The sequence below is a fragment of the Carcharodon carcharias genome, chromosome 19, assembly GCF_017639515.1.
Source record: "Carcharodon carcharias isolate sCarCar2 chromosome 19, sCarCar2.pri, whole genome shotgun sequence".
Classification (NCBI taxonomy): Eukaryota; Metazoa; Chordata; class Chondrichthyes; order Lamniformes; family Lamnidae; genus Carcharodon; species Carcharodon carcharias.
In genome coordinates, this window is record NC_054485.1 from 54,739,417 (window position 1) to 54,758,410 (window position 18,994).

Below are 18,994 nucleotides of genomic sequence, written 5' to 3' on the forward strand. Positions count from 1 at the left end.
ACCCTACCGCATGAATCACAAAAGGCCAATATGCAAGTACAGTAAGTAATTAATTAGGAAATCTAATACAGGGCACAAGCGAGACCACATCGGGAGTTCTGTATACAGTATTGGTCACCTTACTTAAAGAAGGATGTAAATGCATTGGAAGCAGTTCAGAGGAGGTTTACCAGACTAATACCTGGAATGGTTGGGTTGTCTAATGAAGAAAGGTTGGACAGACTAGATTTGTATCCACTGGAGTTTAGAAGAGTAAGAGCCAACTTTATTGAAACATGTAAGATCCTGAAGGGTCTTGACAGGGTGGATGTGGAGAGGATGTTTCCTCTTGTGGAGGAATCTAGAACTAGGGTCACTGTTTAAAGATAAGGGGTCACCAAGTTAAAACAGAGATGAGGCAATTTTTTTTCACTCAGAGGGTCATGATTCTTTGGAACTCTCTTCCTGAAGAGGTTGTGGAAGCAGAGTCTTTGAATATTTTTAAGGCAAAGGTGGATAGATTCTTGGTAAGAGAGGAAGTGATAAGTTATCGGTGGTAGGTGAGATGCAGATTTCAGGTTACAATCAGATCAGCCATGACCTTAGTAAATGGTAGAGCAGGCTTGAGGGGCTGAATGGCCTACTCCTGCTCCATGTTCATATGTTTGTATCATCAGCGAACACCCCCACTTCATTGATGAATCTCTAAAGATGGTTGGGTCTAGGACACTATCCCGAGGAAGTCCTGCAACTACGTTCACTCATTTTACATAGGATTTGCGGAACAGAAACAGGCCATTCGACCCAAACTGTGTATGCCCGCATTTATGCTCTACTTGAACCCCCTCCCATTGTTCCTCATCTAACTTTATTAGCATAATCCTCTATTCTCTTCAATCACGTATGTTTTTCCAACCTCCCCTTAAATGATTCTATACTATTTGTTTCATTCACTCCCTGTGGTAGTGAGACGTATGTTCTCACCAACCTTTGGATAAAGAAGTTTCTTCTAAATTCCCTATTGAGTTTTTTTGCTGACTCTCTTATACAAGTGGAAATATTCTATTTGTGCCTAACCAATTAAAACCTGTCATAATCTTAAACACCTATATCAGGTCACCCCTCAGTCTTCTCTTTTCAAAAGAAAAGGAACCCACCTGTAGTAATTACGTTTTTATTTAGTGTGTAATGTACCTTTAAGAATAATATGTGTTAAGGAAGATCACATGATCTGTAGTAACTGTTAGGGTAGTAGCACGAGCTACCTCAGCAGTTAGTTTAGGGATAGAGTTGGAGTTGAAAGCACACGTATTGTTGCTGCTGATTATATTGAAAATAAACTTAATATTTCCACTCAAGAAGTGTCTGCAGATCAACTCTATCATTAATAGCAGAACCCGGCTGCCCTACAACAAACTGGCGATGAGAAAAAAAAGGATTGAATAGAAGAGATCAAGTTAGAAAGAAATAGGCACTGTACCTCGCCCAGCGATTGTAAGCAGCAACCTCTATTACAACTGAAGAAGTTATCCCCTCTCAAAATGCCACAATTTGGGAGAATTGATCCTTTTGAGCCAGCCACATATGATTGGTCCCAATACATAGAAAGCCTCACGTTCATTTTTCAAGTAAACAAAATTATGGGGCAAAAGAAGAGGCGAGCAATCCTCTTGAATACCTGTGGGAGCAAAACCTACAGTCTGATTCAAAGTTGGACGGCATCCAGTGCCCCAGAATAGAAGAATTTTGATGAATTGGTGGAGCTCGTGAAGTATCATTTTCAACCCAAACCCTCAGTCACAATGCAGAGGTTTAGGTTTAATTCATGAAACAGAGCCCCTGTTGAGACAATTGCATGCTACGTAGCAAATTGGAAGCAGCCAATGGAACATTGTGAGTTCGGTACGACTCTGAACGACATGCTCAGAGATCATTTTGTGTGGTGTGAATGAGGACACTATTCAGAAAAAAATATTGTCTGAAAGGAATTTGGATTTCAAGCAGGTGTTAGAGATGGTGCTGGCCATGGAAAAGGCAGAAAGAGATTCAAAAGCAATACAGGGAGCGCTAAATGGTGCCGTCCTCCACATCAGACAGGAAGCTTCTACTGAAAGAGGCAGGATAAAGCAAGACTCTGCCAAGAAGCGGGAAACAGCCCCCAATAGCTAAAGTATAAAGAAAAATAGCTTTGTGGTGGAATTGAAGAATAATTTTAATAGAGGTGGAAACAGTCCGTCTTTCAGCGATTGGCAGTTTAAAGAAATCGAATGCTACTATTGTCACAGAAATGGACATATACAGAGGCAACGCAAGGGAAGATTCATGCAGGATTGTAAACAAAAGAAGAAGCCCGATGAAATCTACAATGTAGAAGAACCTGAAACAGCAAATTCAGGCATTTACTCATTGTTTAATCTGAAAGTTGGAAAGAAGAACCAATATTTGTCACAGTGAAAGTAAATGGCAAACCTGTTAGAATGGAAGTGGAAATGGGAGCTTCCACTCCAGTAATTGGGGAACATCAATTAAGCTTAGAAGGAACAGCAGCCAAGCTAAAAACATATACAGGTGAAGACATTCAAGTAAAAGGCATAAGCAAACTGTCCATTAAGGAAGCCAATTGACCAAGCTACCAGTGTTAGAATTGAGAACCAAGCCTTCTAGGGCAAAATTGGCTAAGAGAAATCAACCTTGATTGGCCACTGGGATTCTATAAGGAAGCTGGAAGTGTTCCTATTTTGAAGAAGGACTGTGTAAGGACTCAACAACCTGAAGAAATGCAGTCTGTCTTAAGCCAAAACCTGGAAGAACAGCAAAAGAAACTCAAAGAGACCTTGCTTGATGACAGAGTTCAAGACGAGGTGAGCAAACTTCAAAGGGAAAAAGAAAACTCATTGAAAGGCCTTCACAAACTACAAGGTTCCCTGGCATCAGAGTTTGTACCTCCAGAAAAGTATGAAAGGAAACAGAATAATTCAGCAATTCTCTGAACAAACTGAAAAATGAGTTGGCAGAGAAGACACAACGATGCTCACTTTTCCAGGAGGCAGCAAACAAATACAGAAAAGTGAGGGAAGAGCTGAAGAATCAGTTAAATGAAATCAAAGAGGCTGTGGAAGCAAAAGTCACAGAATTTTCCAAGAAACAGACAGATGATGACATTTTGGGTGACTCAGCCATTGAGCTCAGACAAGTTGAGCTTGCATCTGAGAGAAGTCTGGCCAACAGTGAAGCCAAAAAGTAGGCCGAGATTAAAGTCTATGCTAGAAAGATGGCAGCATGTAGAAAGTAGATACAGAAATACAAATAGGGCTTTAATTCTGGCAGCATATGAATACACTTCCGTTAATAGGCCTGGCAATCAAATCGCAAATGCCGATGTCCTTAGTCATTTGCCTTTACAAGAAAATGATGAGCATGTCCCAGTTCCACAGGAACTTATTTTACTGTTAAATTTCTTAAATTCCTTGCTGGTGTGTTTCTTGACAGATCAAAGACCAGACAAGTCGGGACCCAATTCTATGTCAGGCACAAGAACAAGTGCTACATGGTTGGTCAGAGGAGCCTCTATCTGACAAAATGATACCGTACTTCAACAGAAGACATGAAATAACCAGCCAGGATGGCATCTTATGGAGAGCACGAGTGATAGTTCCTCCAAAGAAAAGGGAGCCACTTTTAATTGAACTACACAGTGCCAATCCAGGAATTTCCAGAATGAAGACCATAGCTATCTATGGAGGCCTGACATGGATGGTGAAATAGAGAGTTTAGTAAAGCACTGTGTGCAATGTAAGCAGCTGCAAAAGTTGCCAGTGACAGCTCCATTACACCCATGGGGTTGGCCAGGTAGATCCTGGGTGCGGTTACACATTGGCTACATTAGACCTTTCCTGGGAACAATGTTTCTGCTCATTGTTGATGCCCATTCAAAATGGTTGGATGTATATGAGGTGAAGGCACCAACGTCAGCCGCTATAATTGAGAAACTATGTCAGAGTTTTGCCATTCACGGACTACCAGAAGTGGTCATTTCTGATAACGGCATGGCATTTCCAAGTGCTGACTTTCAATGGTTTATCAGTCTCACAGTATCACTAATGTGAAAACTGCACTGTACCACCCTTCCTCATACAGACTGGCCGAAAGGGCAGTTCAAACATTCAAGACAGACATGAAAAAGTTAACTGGCAATTCCTTGGCAACTAAGCTAGCATGCTTTCTTTTTCATTACAGGACTACCCTTCACACAACGACAGGTGTCTCACCTGTGGAGTTATTGTTGAAATGCTGTCTCAGCACAAGATTGAGCTTAATAATGCTGAATTTAAAGGGGAAGGTGGAAAGGAGTCCAGGAAGCCAAAAAAACTTGACTGCATAGTTGCGAGAGGAAACTTATGGGAGAGCCAGTATACGTGAAACACTTTGGGGAAAGACCAAGGTGGTTACTGGGTGAAATAAGTGTGATCCCTATCTTACCACGTGGAGGTGGATGTCCAGATCATCTGTAAACATGTGGACCATTTAAGGAAGACAGAGACAAATCATCAAAATATGGTTCCACCTGTGATCTTGACCAGGTCTGCATTTCTTGTTGAGGATACTCAACCCAGGGCAGGCAGTCTGATGATCATGTAAGATTTGAGGATACAAAACTGCACGTGCCCACCGAAGCACCTGATGTTCAGGCAACTCTGGAAAAGGAGATTCCTGACAAAGAATCTGAAGTTGTGGAGCTGCGACGTTCCACAGATACCAGGAAACCACCTGAAAGACTGAACTTGTAAATTCCTTACCCAGTGTAAATATTATGTTGTCTTAAAAAATATGTACTTGTAAATATAAGCTGAATTAAAAGGGGAGGAATGTAATAATTATGGTTATATTTAATGTACCTTTAGGAATAATATTTGTTAAGGAAGATCACATGATTTGTAGTAACCAATAGGAGAGCAGCCAGTCTACCTCCGAGTCGGTGTAGAAGTGGAGTTGGAGTTGAAAGCACACATATTGTTGCCGCTGTGAATATTGTAAATAAACTTAATGTCTCCACCTAATAATTGTCTGTAGATCACCTCTATCATTAATAGTACAACTCAGTCAGCCTACAACGTGCCCTGTCCATCTTCTCCTGATACTTATACCCTTGCATTTCCGGTGTCATCCTTGTAAATCTTTTCTGAATCCTCTCCAGTGTCTTTGCATGGTTTTCTTTTATTATGATGGCCAGAATTGTGTGAAGTATGCCAGATGTGGTCTAACCAATGTTTAACATAACTTCTTTACTTTTCAACTCTATTCCTCTAGAAATAAACCCTGGCACTTGTTTTTTTTTAATTGGCTTTATTAACTTGTGTCACTTTTTTTAATGATTTGTGTATCTGTACTGCCAGATACCTTTGCTCTTTTAGATCCTTATTTTCTGATTTTCTTATTTTTCTTGCAAAAATGTAATATCTCACATTTAATTATGTTGAATTTAATTTGCTAGTTACAGGCCCATTCTGCAGGTTTGTTAACATTTTCTTGCAACTTGTTGCATCATCCTCAGTGTTGATTATCCCTCCTGTTTTGGTGTCATCTTCAAACTTGGAAATTGTCTTTTTGATCCCAAAATCGTAATCTTTCATACAAATTATGAACGATGGTGATCCCAGCACTGATCCTTGTGGAATATTACTTCTCACCTTCTGCCACTCTGAATAACTACCTCTCCTCTCTGATTTCTGTCTTGAAGCCAATTAGCTACCCATTCTAAACAGAAAATGCTGGAAAAACCCAGCAGGTCCGAGCGCATCCGTGGAGAGAGAAACAGAGTCTACGCCTCGAGTCCGTATGACTCTTCCTCATCTGAGGACTCAAGGTGTTGACTGTTTCTCTCTCCACAGATGCTGCCAGGCCTGCTGAGTTTTTCCAGCATTTCCTGTTTTTATTTCAGGTTTCCAGCATCTGCAGTATTTTGCTTTTATCTTAGCTATCAATTCTGCTATTTGTTCCCTCACTCCTCATGCATTATTATTAGGCTACTATGTGGTACCTTATCAAAGGCCTTTTGAAAATCTATATAAATTTCGTCTACTATATTACCCTTGTCCACATTCTTTGTTACCTCCTCAAAAAATTAGTAAGATCAGTCAGGCAAAATTTTCGCTTTTGATGATGACTCGTTATTATATTTTGGGTTTCTAGATATTCTTCTATTCTCTCCTTAAGTAGGGATTCCATTATTTTGCCTAACACTGACATTAAGCTCCTTCTCTGGACGAGTTTGATCTTCCTTCTTAAAGAGCAATGCAATGCTACCTTTCCACCAGATTTCTGGCATTACACTTTAAAAATGTCCAGAAATGCCTCTGCTTGCTTTTCCTGAGACTATTTTAAAAGGTGCAGTTGCAATCCATCCAGACCAGTGGATTCATCCTCTTTAAGTTTGATTCATTAATTTATTATTTCACCTTTTTTTATTTTACATGCAGTTATCTCATTTCTATCCTCATCATCCGATATCATGTTCACCTGCCCTGTCTCCCAGGTTTAATATTACATCTATGCATCTATATCAGGTAGAGATTTCCTTCAACCAGTTAGCTGTCACAAACTGAACAGCACATGTGTTCAACCACTGATACCATAATTTTGTTTGGGAACAGAAGAAAATTTCTTTCGCTTGTGACAACCCGGCATCGGTTTAGGTTTAGTCAGCAAGTTTCACGTTGTTCTCGGAGGAATGTTTAATGCCGCGGTCAACTGTAGCAAGATAAGTAAGTGGAAACACTACCGAAGCACCAAATTCGATGCTCATTGAATGTCTGAATAGCATTAAAATGTCCTCAATTTCCAGAGAAGAGCTTTTAGCTCAGTGAAGTGCAGAGATGAAAAGCACTGATGAAAAGATTAATTTCAATTTAAGCACATTCTTAATACTTTTCAAAATGCTGACAGAGGATTTGTGGGGAAGTGGAGAATTGGGAGGAAGGGAGAGACACAGGCTGGATGAATAATTATTTTTTATTAAAATAAGATGTCAAGGCATGGTTTTCTTCTCGAAATGAAGGGAAGGGAAAGAGGTGCTGACAACACAGAGTCTATTTTTGTTCAAGATTTTCTGAGAATACTGACTCGTGAAATTGTATACTTTTGGTAACATATACACATTTTGTACAAGTAACTACAATTTAAAAACTTCACTAATAAGTGAAAATGTTAACCAATTAGGGAGTTTGTAAAAAATGTTCAGCTGGTTTAGTAAAACCACAGACTACCTCGGGCTCCAGCATTCAATCAGCTTTATTTGTTGTTGCGTGGTCTAGCTTGTCTACCTGCTTGCTAAAATCAGTGATCTATATTTTGGAAGGCAGATGTTGCCTTCATGGGAGAAGAGGAGCACACACTGCAGAGTATGGATCGAGCAGACTGCAACTGTCTGGGCACCTCTGCCATATACTGCTGCAAAACGTCATGTAAGAGGAAGTAAAGTAAGTGATTGGCACCACGCAGAACACCAATTTAAAGGGGAAGGTTTGACGGGGCACTTCAGCTGCCATGTGAATAAAACTGTGTGAATTATTGACAGATTCGTGCTGGCTATGTTTAAATTGCCAAATATTTAACATTCAGTTAAAAGATAGTCAACCTCAGCACAGCCAGTTGTTGTAATGCTAAAACCACTTCCTGGAAGCCTGGGCTGTGGGAAGGAGAATCAGTTAGATTCCCTAAAGAATAAGGAAAAAGGAACTAGTGCTTAATTGTGTAAATTTAGGGCCTGATACCTGGCTACCTGAGGTGGCTGATAAGTTCAATGTGTGCCCTGCAGACTCTGCCACATTTGGGGCAGGTGATGTTTGAAGAGTTGGGTTGATAAGTTGTTTGGCGGTTTGTGTGCTCCCTCTGACACCCCTTTGCCTCTGCACATTCCCAATGAAGTTTCTCAATGTGTTCGTTGCCTTCCCAAGTGAGCTGTCTCCATTTTGGTCGGTCACAAGCCAGGCACTCCCATGAGTCAGCGGGGATGTTTGACATCTTCTGGGATGTTTTGAGGTCATTCCTAAAGCATTCCCTCTTTTCTCCTGGGAGTCTCCTGCCATGACAGTTGCTTTGGAAGTCTGGTGTCAAGCATACGAACAACATGTGCTGCTCAGCAGAGCTGGTTTTCAGTGATTAGCCTCAATGCTGGGCATATTGGTTTGAGAGAGGATGCTGCAGTTGGACTGCCTTTCTTGCCACCAGATTTGGAGGATTTTGCGAAGGCACCGCTGGTGGTATTTCTCCAGTGCTTTGAGGTACCTGCTCTAAAGTGTCCAAGTCTCGAAAGCATGTAGGAGCACTGGGATCACTGCTGCCCAATAAACCATGACCTTAGTCCTGGCTTTGAGATGCTAGTCCTCAAATACTCTCTTCCTCAGTCGGCCGAAGACTGAACTGCACATTGGAGATGATGATGAATTTCATGTCCATGTCTGCCTTCATCGAGAGGAGATTGCTAAGATGTGGAAAATGGTCCACATTTTCCAGGAGCTCACCATTGATCTGAATTGATTATGGGAAGTGTTTTGCTGTGGGAACAGTTTGGAAGAGGACCTTGTTTTTCTGGCTGTTTAATGAAAAGCTCACTTTCTCATATGTTTCAGAGAAGAAGCCAACAATGACCTGGAGTTTAGTTTCTGAGTGATCGCACACACAAGCGTCCTCTACACACCGAAGCTCTGTAACTGAGGTTGGAGTGGTTTTGGTTTTGAATTGAAGATGATAAAGATTGAACAGTTTCTCATTTGTTCTGTAGATTATCTCCATGCCTGTGGGTAATTTGCTTTTGGTGTGGTGCAATATTGCAGCAAGGAAAATGGAGAAAAGAGTGCAATGAAACAGTCTTGTTTGACACCAGTTTCATTGAGGTAAGGTTTGTGGTGAATCCACAAACACTGGCACTTGTTCAGCTACATCATCATTTGAACAAATGATCACAAAGATGCCCACTTCACCCATGCTATGACTGGCATTAATGACTGCTATACCAATCACCGCATTTTCCAATCTATAAGACCATAAGACGTAGGAGCAGAAGTAGGCCATTTGGCCCATTGGGTCCACTCTGCTATTCAATGAGCTCATAGCTGATTTGATAATCCTGAACTCCACTTTCTTGCCTTTTCCGCATAACCCTTGTTCCCTTACTGATTATAAACCTGTTTATCTCAAACTTAAATATACTTAATGACCCACCCTCTACAGCCCTCTGTGGTAAAGAATTCCACAGATTCCCCACTCTCTGGGAGAAGAAACTCCTCCTCATCTCTGTCTTAAGTGGGCGACCCTTTACTCTGAGATTATGTTCTGTGGTCCTAGAATCTTCCAGAAGGGGAAACAGCCTCTCAGCATCCACCCTGTCAAACCCCCTAAGAATCTTATGTGTTTCAATAAGGTCACCTCTCATTCTTCTAAACTCCAATGAGTACAGGCCCAACCTACTCAACCTCTCCTTATAAGAAAATCCCTCCATACCCGAGATCAACCAAGTGAAGCTTCACTGGACTGTCTGCAATGCCTGTATATCTTTCCTTAGGTAAGGGGACAAAAACTGTTCACAGTATTCTTGGTGTGGTCTAACTAATGCCTTGCATAGATTTAGCAAGACTTTCCTATTTGTATACTCCATTCCCTTTGAAATGAAGACCAACATTTCACTTGCTTTCCCTATTACCTGCTGCACTTGTATGCTAGCTTTTTGTGATTCATGCATGAGGACCCCAAATCCATCTGTGCTCTTGCTTTCTGCAGTCTTTCTCCATTTAAATAATATTCAGCTCCTCTATTCTTCCTGCCAAAATGCATAACCTCACATTTTCCCACATTATATTCCATCTGCTAAGTTTTTGCCCATTCACTTAACCTGTCTATGTCCCTCTGTAGACTCTTAGTGTCATCCTCACCACTTGCCTTCCCACCTATTTTTGTGTCATCCGCAGACTTGGTGATAGTACATTCATTTCCTTCATCCAATTCATTAATATATATTGTAAATAATTATGGGCCCAGCACTGATCCATGTGGAACTCCACTTGTTTCCATCCTAAAAATGCCTCCTTTATCCCAACTCTCTGTCTTCTATTTGCTGGCCAATCCTCTATCCATGCTAATATATTACCCCCAACACCATGGGCTCTTATCTTTTTAAGTAGCCTTATGTGCGGTACCTTATCGAAGGCCTTTTGGAAATCCAAATATATTACATCTACTGGTTCCCCCTTATCTATCCTGCTTGTTACCTCCTCAGAGTATGCTAATAAATTTGTCAGGCATGATTTCCCCTTCAGGAAGCCAAGCTGACTCTGCTTGATTATATTACACATTTCTGAATGCTCTGCTATTACATCCTTTATAATAGACTCTAACTTTTTCCCAATGACAGATGTTAAGCTAATTGGCCTATTGTTACCTGTTTTTTTGTCTCCCTACCTTTTTGAATAAGGGTGTTACATTGGCAGTTTTCCAATCCTCTGGGACTTTTCCAGTGTCTAAGGATTCTTGGAAGGTTACTGCCAGTGCATCCACTATTTCTGTAGCCACTTCCTTTAATATCCTAGGATGCAACCCATCTGGCCCAGGGGACTTATTGTCTTTTAGTCCCATTAGCTTCCATAAATACTTTTTCTCTAGTGATAGTTATTGCCTCATGATTATTTAGTATTTTTAAAATGCTATTAGTGTCTTGTACTGTGAAGACTGATTTATTCAACTCCTCTGCCATCTCCTGGTTCCGCATTATTATTTCCCCAGCTTCATTCTCTAAGGGGCCTATGTTCATTTTGGCCTCTCTCCTTTTTATATATTTAAAGAAGCTCTTTTTTATATTACTTGCTAGTTTATCCTTAAAGTTTATTTTGTCCCTCTTTATTTTTTTTTGACTAAGTGATACAGGACCTTTTTTTTAAAATTTGTTCATGAGATGTGGGTGTCACTGGCTAGGCCAGCATTTATTACTCAACCCTAGTCTAGTTAAGAGTCAACCACATTGCTGTGGGTCTGGAGTCACATGTAGGCCAGGCTAGGCAAGCACAGCAGGTTTCCTTTCCTAGTTTTTTTACAACAATGGTTTCATGGTCATCATTAGACTTTTTTAATTCCAGATCTTTTTTATTGAATTCAAAAACCACCATTTACTGAGGCAGGATTTGAACCGAGGTCCCTGGATCATGGGCTTCTGGATTACTAGTCCAGTGACAATACCACTACGCCATCACCTCCCCCCAAACCTGACTGAATATAACTGGAAACTTCACCACAGCTCAGGAGAAAAGCAGCATCCCTACCAACAGCTGAAGGCAGTGGTACAGCATAAAACCCATGACATAAAGAACAAATTGGGAGTAGAAAGAGCATGGGAGATCCAACAACCCATGGACACTAATGACATGAGCAGTTTCTTCAGTATTGTCTAGATGATCTATGGCCCAGACACTCAAGGGCCCACCCACTGAAAGCCAAGCATGGAGGGAGATCAGCAAGGATAGGGAGGCTGGAGAGAACATTTTGAAGAGCTCCTCAATCAAGATTATCTTTGACTTGAATGGCCTAAACTCTATTCCACAATACTCCCTCCGGTCTGGTCTTATTGATACCCCAATCCGGAAGCAAGTTGAAAATGCTGTTTGACAGCTGAAAAGCAACAAAGCCCTTGGAGCAGAAAGAATCCCTGTTGATAGAGGTACATTCCTGGCTGCACAACTTTGTATCCCTCATCTGGGAAGAAGAGCACCCACCAGGGGATCTCAGGGATACTATGATTGCGACTATATTCAAGAGAGACACGTCCGATTGCCATAACTACAGAGGCGTGTCCCTGCTACCTGACAAAGGGAAGATCATTGCAAGGATCCTCCCTAACTGCCTCCTCGCAGCAGATGAGGAACTCCTTCCAGAGTCACAATGCGTTTTTTACTGATTAAGAGATCATGTCCCATAACACGTTCTTCACAGCACGGCAATTTCAAGGAAAGTGCAAGGACCAGCAACAACCATTGTACGCAGCCTTCCTCACCCTCACAAAAGTCTCTGACTCAGTCAACCACAAAGGCTCATGGAGCATCCTCCTCAAATTCAGCTGCCCTGAGAAATTTTTCACCATCCTCCACCAACTCCACAATCAGATACAAGCTGTGATCATCACCAGGAATCTAATATGCAATAGGTCACATTTCATCTGATAATAATACCATGATAATAATATCATGCTGCCCTTTCAGTTATGTGTTTAACAAAGTAGGAAAACCTTTGTGAATCACAACTAGGGATTTTAAGCAAACCAGATTAAAAATATCTGGTAGTCTTGTAGACAGCCCCAGGTTCTCTGTTGCAGTTGTGGAACAGCAGGGAGGCTGAGGAAGGAAGGCTTTTACTTCCCAGCCAGTGAAGAGCTTGGGAAGCATAATTATTGTTGCAAAGCATGAATCTTTGGTCATTTTTGCACATTGGTCTGATTTTACAAAAAGAAAGAACTTGGATTTTTATAGCGCCATTCACAACCTCAGGATGTCCCATAGTGCTTTATAGCCAATGAGGTACTTTTGAAGTGTGGTCGCTATTGTAAAGTAGGAGTTGTGCACAGCAAGTTCCCACAACAACAATGATAAGTTTTCTTTTTGTGAGGTGTGGTTGAGGGAGAACAGCAAGTTGTGCTGTTGGGCTGGATTTTCATGGATTTGGGAAGGAAATGGTAGCTGGAACCCAATTCTGGGACTCCCATTCCAGGGTTTCAGACTTTTAACAGTGCTTGGGCTGGTTTGGGTGGAAAGCCGGCACCCTGCACTCACCACCAGGCTGGCTCCATTGCAGTGATAGACATGTCTTAGTCCTCTGCAATTTTCATGGAGTCAAGCCAGCTTCTCAAAAAGCTGTGGTTCACCTCAGGGGTGTCATGAATCATAGTCTGCATGAGGCAACCTTTCAAAAGATAAGTTCAAAAGCTGTGACCCATTCCGCACTAACCACCGCATGCCCCTCCAAATATCCCACACCCCCCCCCCAACCATGGCCAAGCTATGCTCCCCACCCACCTCCCTGGCCACTCGTACCACCCATGCCAAGTGACATGACGATGTGTAAAAAAGGTTTGAACAGTCATTCATTCATAACTTCCCACTTTCTTAAAAAAATTACTGACCAATTAAAGTGTTAATCATCCAGACCATTTAAAATATCAAGATCTGAAATTGCAAGTACTTGAAACCTTTTTATCTCATAAATAAACATTGTGCAATCATTAGCATAGATCAGAGAGCCAGAGCTGTAAATCAAAGCAATGTTTTCCCTGGGGCTAAGCTGATTCAACAGTCCAATGGATATCTGTGTGCTAAGAGTGCATAATGAGGTTTAATCCTCCTGCTCGGATGTCAATTGAGGCCTTTAATTGATCACTAAAAGGCCACTTAAGGGCAACTTAAGGCCATCCCGCACCACTGGTCTTATATCAGCAGTGGGCATGTGTCACGCCATGTGAGAAACACACCATGTAAACCGTGGCGAGCATGCCTGTGGCTTAGCCGAGTGGATCCTTCCTACTTGGGCAGTCATGCCCAACAGAGAGACCCACCAGCAGCAAGAACTGTGTATGTGGGAGATCCCCACCTGCACTTTATGCTGGTCCACCTTCCCCACCTCACGGGGGCCTCCCTGATTGATCCCAGTGATCCTGTCTCATCGACCATTCCTTCAGGGCTGCAGCGTTGATCATCAGCCTGGGCCTACTGCAATGCTAACAGTGGTCACTGCTCCCAATGGCGCTTGGTACTGGAGACCTGCCAGCCTCTGATCCCATCTAATATTCCCACAGCAGAGACTGAGGGAAAGGTCATTGCCTCACCATCCCAAGTCAATTTGCACCCTCCCTTGTACACTGTAGAACTGTTGCTGGCCACTCCTTCTCCCTGTCACCTGAAGGTGGTGGGGGAATTGGGTCTCTGGAGGAGTTCCCACTTGTCTACTTCACATACCACCTATGCCCAGTTTGTCATACGGAGGGTAGCATTAGCCACTGGGAAATGGCAGTATAGACAAGAAGTTAATCCGGTGGTGGGTAACAGTCTTTCCGTGGTCTCTCCCTCCAATTGGAACCAATTGAAGCCGCATTCTTGGTGAATGACTCCAGAGTTACAGGTGATTAGATCTCAAGGGCTTTGGGCCTTTAAATTCCCTCGCTGCCTGTCCTAGGTCAGGGTTAGATACCTTGGGCAGAATTTTCCCCTCAGTGCACTGAGTGGGGGTAAAAATTGGTATTTTATCCATTGGGCACAATGGCGGGTTTTCGCACCGTATCATCTGCTTCCCACCTCATTGAATCTACACACACAGGAAACATGCTGGAGCGCTGCAGGACCAGCAGCAGTCACTGCTCTCATTGATACTGGGTACTGATTCTCCTGCGCCATCGTGAGCTCACCACTTCCTCACTCCGAGCGTTATATTTAAAGTGCCATTGCCCCAAAAGCCATGAAGATGGCAGCACCCAAATTTCAGTGACGCCTCACTGGAATGCCTTTTGGACACAGTTGAGGCCAACGATGATATCCTCTACCCCCTGTCTGGCCACAGAACATCTAGCAAGTTCACCAATCTGGCTTGGGAGGCAGTGGCAGTGTCAATGCTTTACAGAAGAGGTCAGGTACTGGCGCATATAGAGCATGAATGATCTCATCCGTGCCACTAGGCTAAGTGAATCATCATATCACTCTCAACTCCCATACTCAAAAGTCCATCACACATTTACTGCATCTCACTCATTGCCAGCTTAAGGGACATCACCACTCACTCTTACATAAACACACTTACATCTCCATTTAGGCCCATCTCCTCTGGAGATCATGACTTCATCCCATCCACTGCTCCCCTCACCACCCACACATGCCAGGCATCCTTATCATCTGCCCTGGCATGCATCTTGCTCACACTTTGTCCAACTGTCATTCTCAGAACAAGATCTCACACAATTACAGTGAGAAGTCCCAACTGGGGATGGAGTGACGGAACTCAAGGTCCTCTCTCAGTTCGAAAACTGAGCTATTGAGAGGATGTGGACTTTGCCTGTGGTGGTGTTGAAGTTCATGGCAAACACCCACATGAGTCACCTGCCATACACTATTTTCTTTCATAGGCACCTCAGCCCAGCTCAGTGCCCACCCATCCACGATGAGCAGGGAGGTCAAAAGCGACCTCGTGTCGATGCAGCAGCTGCATGTCATCTCTGCGGGCTCCTCTCAGGGCGCTCCGGATGAGGGTGGCAGCTCCTCCACCCCTCTGCCAGTGACCATTGCATCCGGTGAGGCTGTGATGACTGGGGTGATGCCAGCTGTGGAACTGGCAGCTCCCTCCCAGGCGGGGCCAGCACAGGTTCCACAGACCAGAGGACGACCGCCAAGGTCATCGAGGCCAACAGGACAGTAGGGTCAGCAGGTTGTCTCAGATGCCACTCCCAGCAAGGAGCAGCACCAAGACATAGCATCCGAAAACGTAAACATAAGGCACCTTAGGCACACCACGAGTTTATCACTGGCGCTTTTGTGTTGGCCCGCAATGAGGTCTTTATGAGTTGGTGTGATTTTTAACACATTTGTCATTTTGTTTCCTAAAGTTTCTTTGATTGTAATATTAAATTCAGACATGTCACCATTACTGAGGGTGCCTCTTTTCTGCTGCAGGTGGATGGTTTCCAAAAATGTTATGAGTGTTTTGTGGGACATTCAGTTTATTAACAAGGCCCTTAGTTCATGTTCCTAACCAGACAGAATTTACACTTAGGTATCGAGTATGGAGTCTACAGCCCATGCTTGCCCTGGAGGTCCATGTGTATTGTACTAGCTGAAGGGTCATTGGATTAAAGCCTCCCAGGTGTCCCTGCCTCCCTGGAATATGCCTGGGTCAGCGTCCAACCCCTCATTATTTCCCTGTGCGTGCTCATCCTCGGACTCACTGCTGGACTTATCGTGTGCAGCTGCAGCCATTGCGTCTACTTCTTCATCATCCACAGTTTCCCCCCTTTCCAGCGCAAAATTATGGAGAGCGCAGCAGACTACCACTATCACTGAGACACGATCTGGGGGGTACTGGAGTGCGCCCCCTGAGCGGTCCAGGCATCAGAAGTGCATCTTGAGAAGACCGATGGTTCTCTCCACCCCAGCCCTTGTGGTGTGGCACCTATTGTACCACTGCTCAGCTTCTGTTCTTGGATGGTGGAGAGGTGCCATGAGCCACCTTCTGAAGGGATAGCCCTTGTCACCCAGCAGCCATCCATCAACTCAGGCTGGAGCACTGAAGAGCCCCGGCTCCTGGGAGTGTCTGAGGATGTAGACGTCGTGGGAGCTGCCTGGGTACCTTGCACAGACTTGTGGAATCTGCATCCTGTGATCACACACTATCTGTACGTTCATGGAGTGGAAGCCCTTCCTGTAGACAAAGGCACCGGGCTCACCTGCTGGCGCCTTGATGGCCACATGTGTGCAATCTATAGCACCCTTGACGCGGGGAAAGCCAGCAATGGCCGTGAAGCTTCTGGCTCGCTGTTCCTGACTTGCCTCGTCCCAACGTTAGAGGATGAAGGTCAATGCATGCCTGAACAGAGCATCTGTAACCTGCTTGACATAAGTGTGGACAGCGGATTGGGAGACACTGCAAATATCACCCACCAACCCCTGGAAGGAGCCAGAGGAATAGAAGTTGAGGGCAGCTGTGACCTTTAGTGGGTGTCCACTCACACAGTTCACGGAGACCTCAGGCATTCTGACAGATATAGTTGAATGCCTCCCTGAGAGACAGAGCCTCCTTCGGCACTGCACCTCAGACATATTGAGGTAGCTGCTTCACCGCCTGTATACCCTGGCAGCAGGATAGTGGCATCTTCTGAATCCCCTTCCTCTTTGGACTACCTCTTGGCCCTGCACCCCTTGTGCCTGCGCCTGTCCTTCCAAAGGTGGCTCCCCTGGAGGCTGCATGTGCACTCCTGGCCTCCTCCCCCTTCTAGCCCTCCCTTGCTCCTCAGAGGAGCTGCCTCCAGTGGACTGTTCAATTCCCATTCCCAGACTAAGGGAAGGCTTCCTGAAAACTGCAGGCCCAAGAAAGATTCCTCACTGCAGAGTGCTGACCTGAAGGTTGTGAGTCCAGACCAAGCAGCTGGTTAGCGTTTTGAAGTATTGCAGATCACACAGGCAAGTATCAGTAACTTTGAAAATTCAATACTTGACAGAGCACACTCGCGACCCCACTGAGCCCTCTTATCCCGCCCGTGGATGACGTTTATATAAATGTGTCCCACCCGCCTGCCTGTTGCACCCGTGCGCCAACTCGAAGATTGCACAGGCGCTGAAAAATCACCATCGATTGGCACTTCAAGGGCCATTAATTAATGGCCGGCACACATCGGAGATCAACACGCGCCTGCCCAACGAAATAACGCGATGGCACGCAGTGATGTCGGGATGCTTGCCCGGCGTCACCGCATGTCATTTTACACACGGGCATGCAGGGCCCGCCCCCACCGCCAATGGGAAATTTCTGGCCCAGGAGAACCTGGGGAATAAGAATACTGGTCTGAACTGGCCTTCTTTACCTTAAAATGGAACACCAGTAAAAACTGGGAAATAAGAGTACTGGTCCGAGCTGTTGTTTCCTTCTGGGTCAGATTGAAGGCATACAGCTACCAGCCCACTGAGGATAGTGGAACAGCTCCTGGCTCTTGTGGGCTAATGTTGTGACTGGGATGATGGAGAGATGCTTGAAGAGGCAGCACCTTCTGATGTCTGATGTCGGGTCTCGCTGTAGTTAGCACTTCACCTCAGCAAAGATACATGCTCCCTTGGCTTCATCATCCCTCAAAGGATCAGGACAATGTGAGTCTGATGTTTAACTATACATTCCCACATTGCATGGTTGAAATTGGAGAGGAATAGTGTTCATGTTGGCCCATGATGGATTGCCCTTGTCCAAGAGGGTACTCACTGCAACTCTTCATCCTCCATCCTTGTGGAGTCTGGTGGTAATGAGGGTCGCATGTGCATGACTGCCTCATGTAGCCCATGCTATGGCCCTTTCCCCTGCAGTCTCAGCTTCCTCGAACACAACATCCTCATCCCCTTTGATTTCCTCCTCATAGGAGGAGATGTGCAGCTCCTCCATGTCAACATCTGGTAAGTCCTCCACCCTTTGCAATGCCAGATTGTGCAGTGCATAGCAAGCCACAATGATCTGTGAGACACTCTGGGGACTGTACTGGAGTGCTCCGCCAGATCTGTCCAGGCATCAGAATTGCATCTTTAAGATGCCTATGGTCTGCCCCAACAATGCTCAGGTAGCAGCAGGAGCATTGTTGTACCTTCTCTCTGCAGGTGTCTATGGCCGCCGCACAGGCATCATCAGCCATGCCCTTTGCAGGTACACATTGTCACCGTGGACCTAACCCTGGATTGTGTGTGGTCCCTCGATGATTTACTGGATCTGCGATCTACTCAAGATGTATGAGTCGTGGACGCTTCCTTAGTATCTGGCGCAAGCCTGCATGATAAGTTCCTTATGGTCGCAGACCAGCTGTACATTGAGCGAGTGTGAGCCTTTCCTGTTTATGTGTTTGAGTGCTTGTCACCAAGGAGCTTTTACAACCCTATGAATGCAGTCGATGGCACACTGCACCTGTGAGAATCCAGAAATCGCTGCAAAGCCCAATAGTCTGACATACTGGCTTGCTTGATTTCTGTTGAAGTTGACGTACTTGTGGGCCTTGGAAAAAGGGCATCTGTCACCTCATGTATGCATTTGTGAGTGGACGCTTGAGAGATCCCGCAGAGGTCACCAGTGAAGCTCTGCAAGGAGCCACTGGCATAGAAGTTGAGTGCAGTGTTACTTTCACAGCCAGTGGCAATGGATGCCCTCCCAGTCCCCATGGCACCAATTCCATGAGAATGTGACAAATTTGAGTCACCAGATCCCTGGGTATTTGGAGGCATTGGTGACACTGTCCCTCCCTCACCTGCAGATAAGA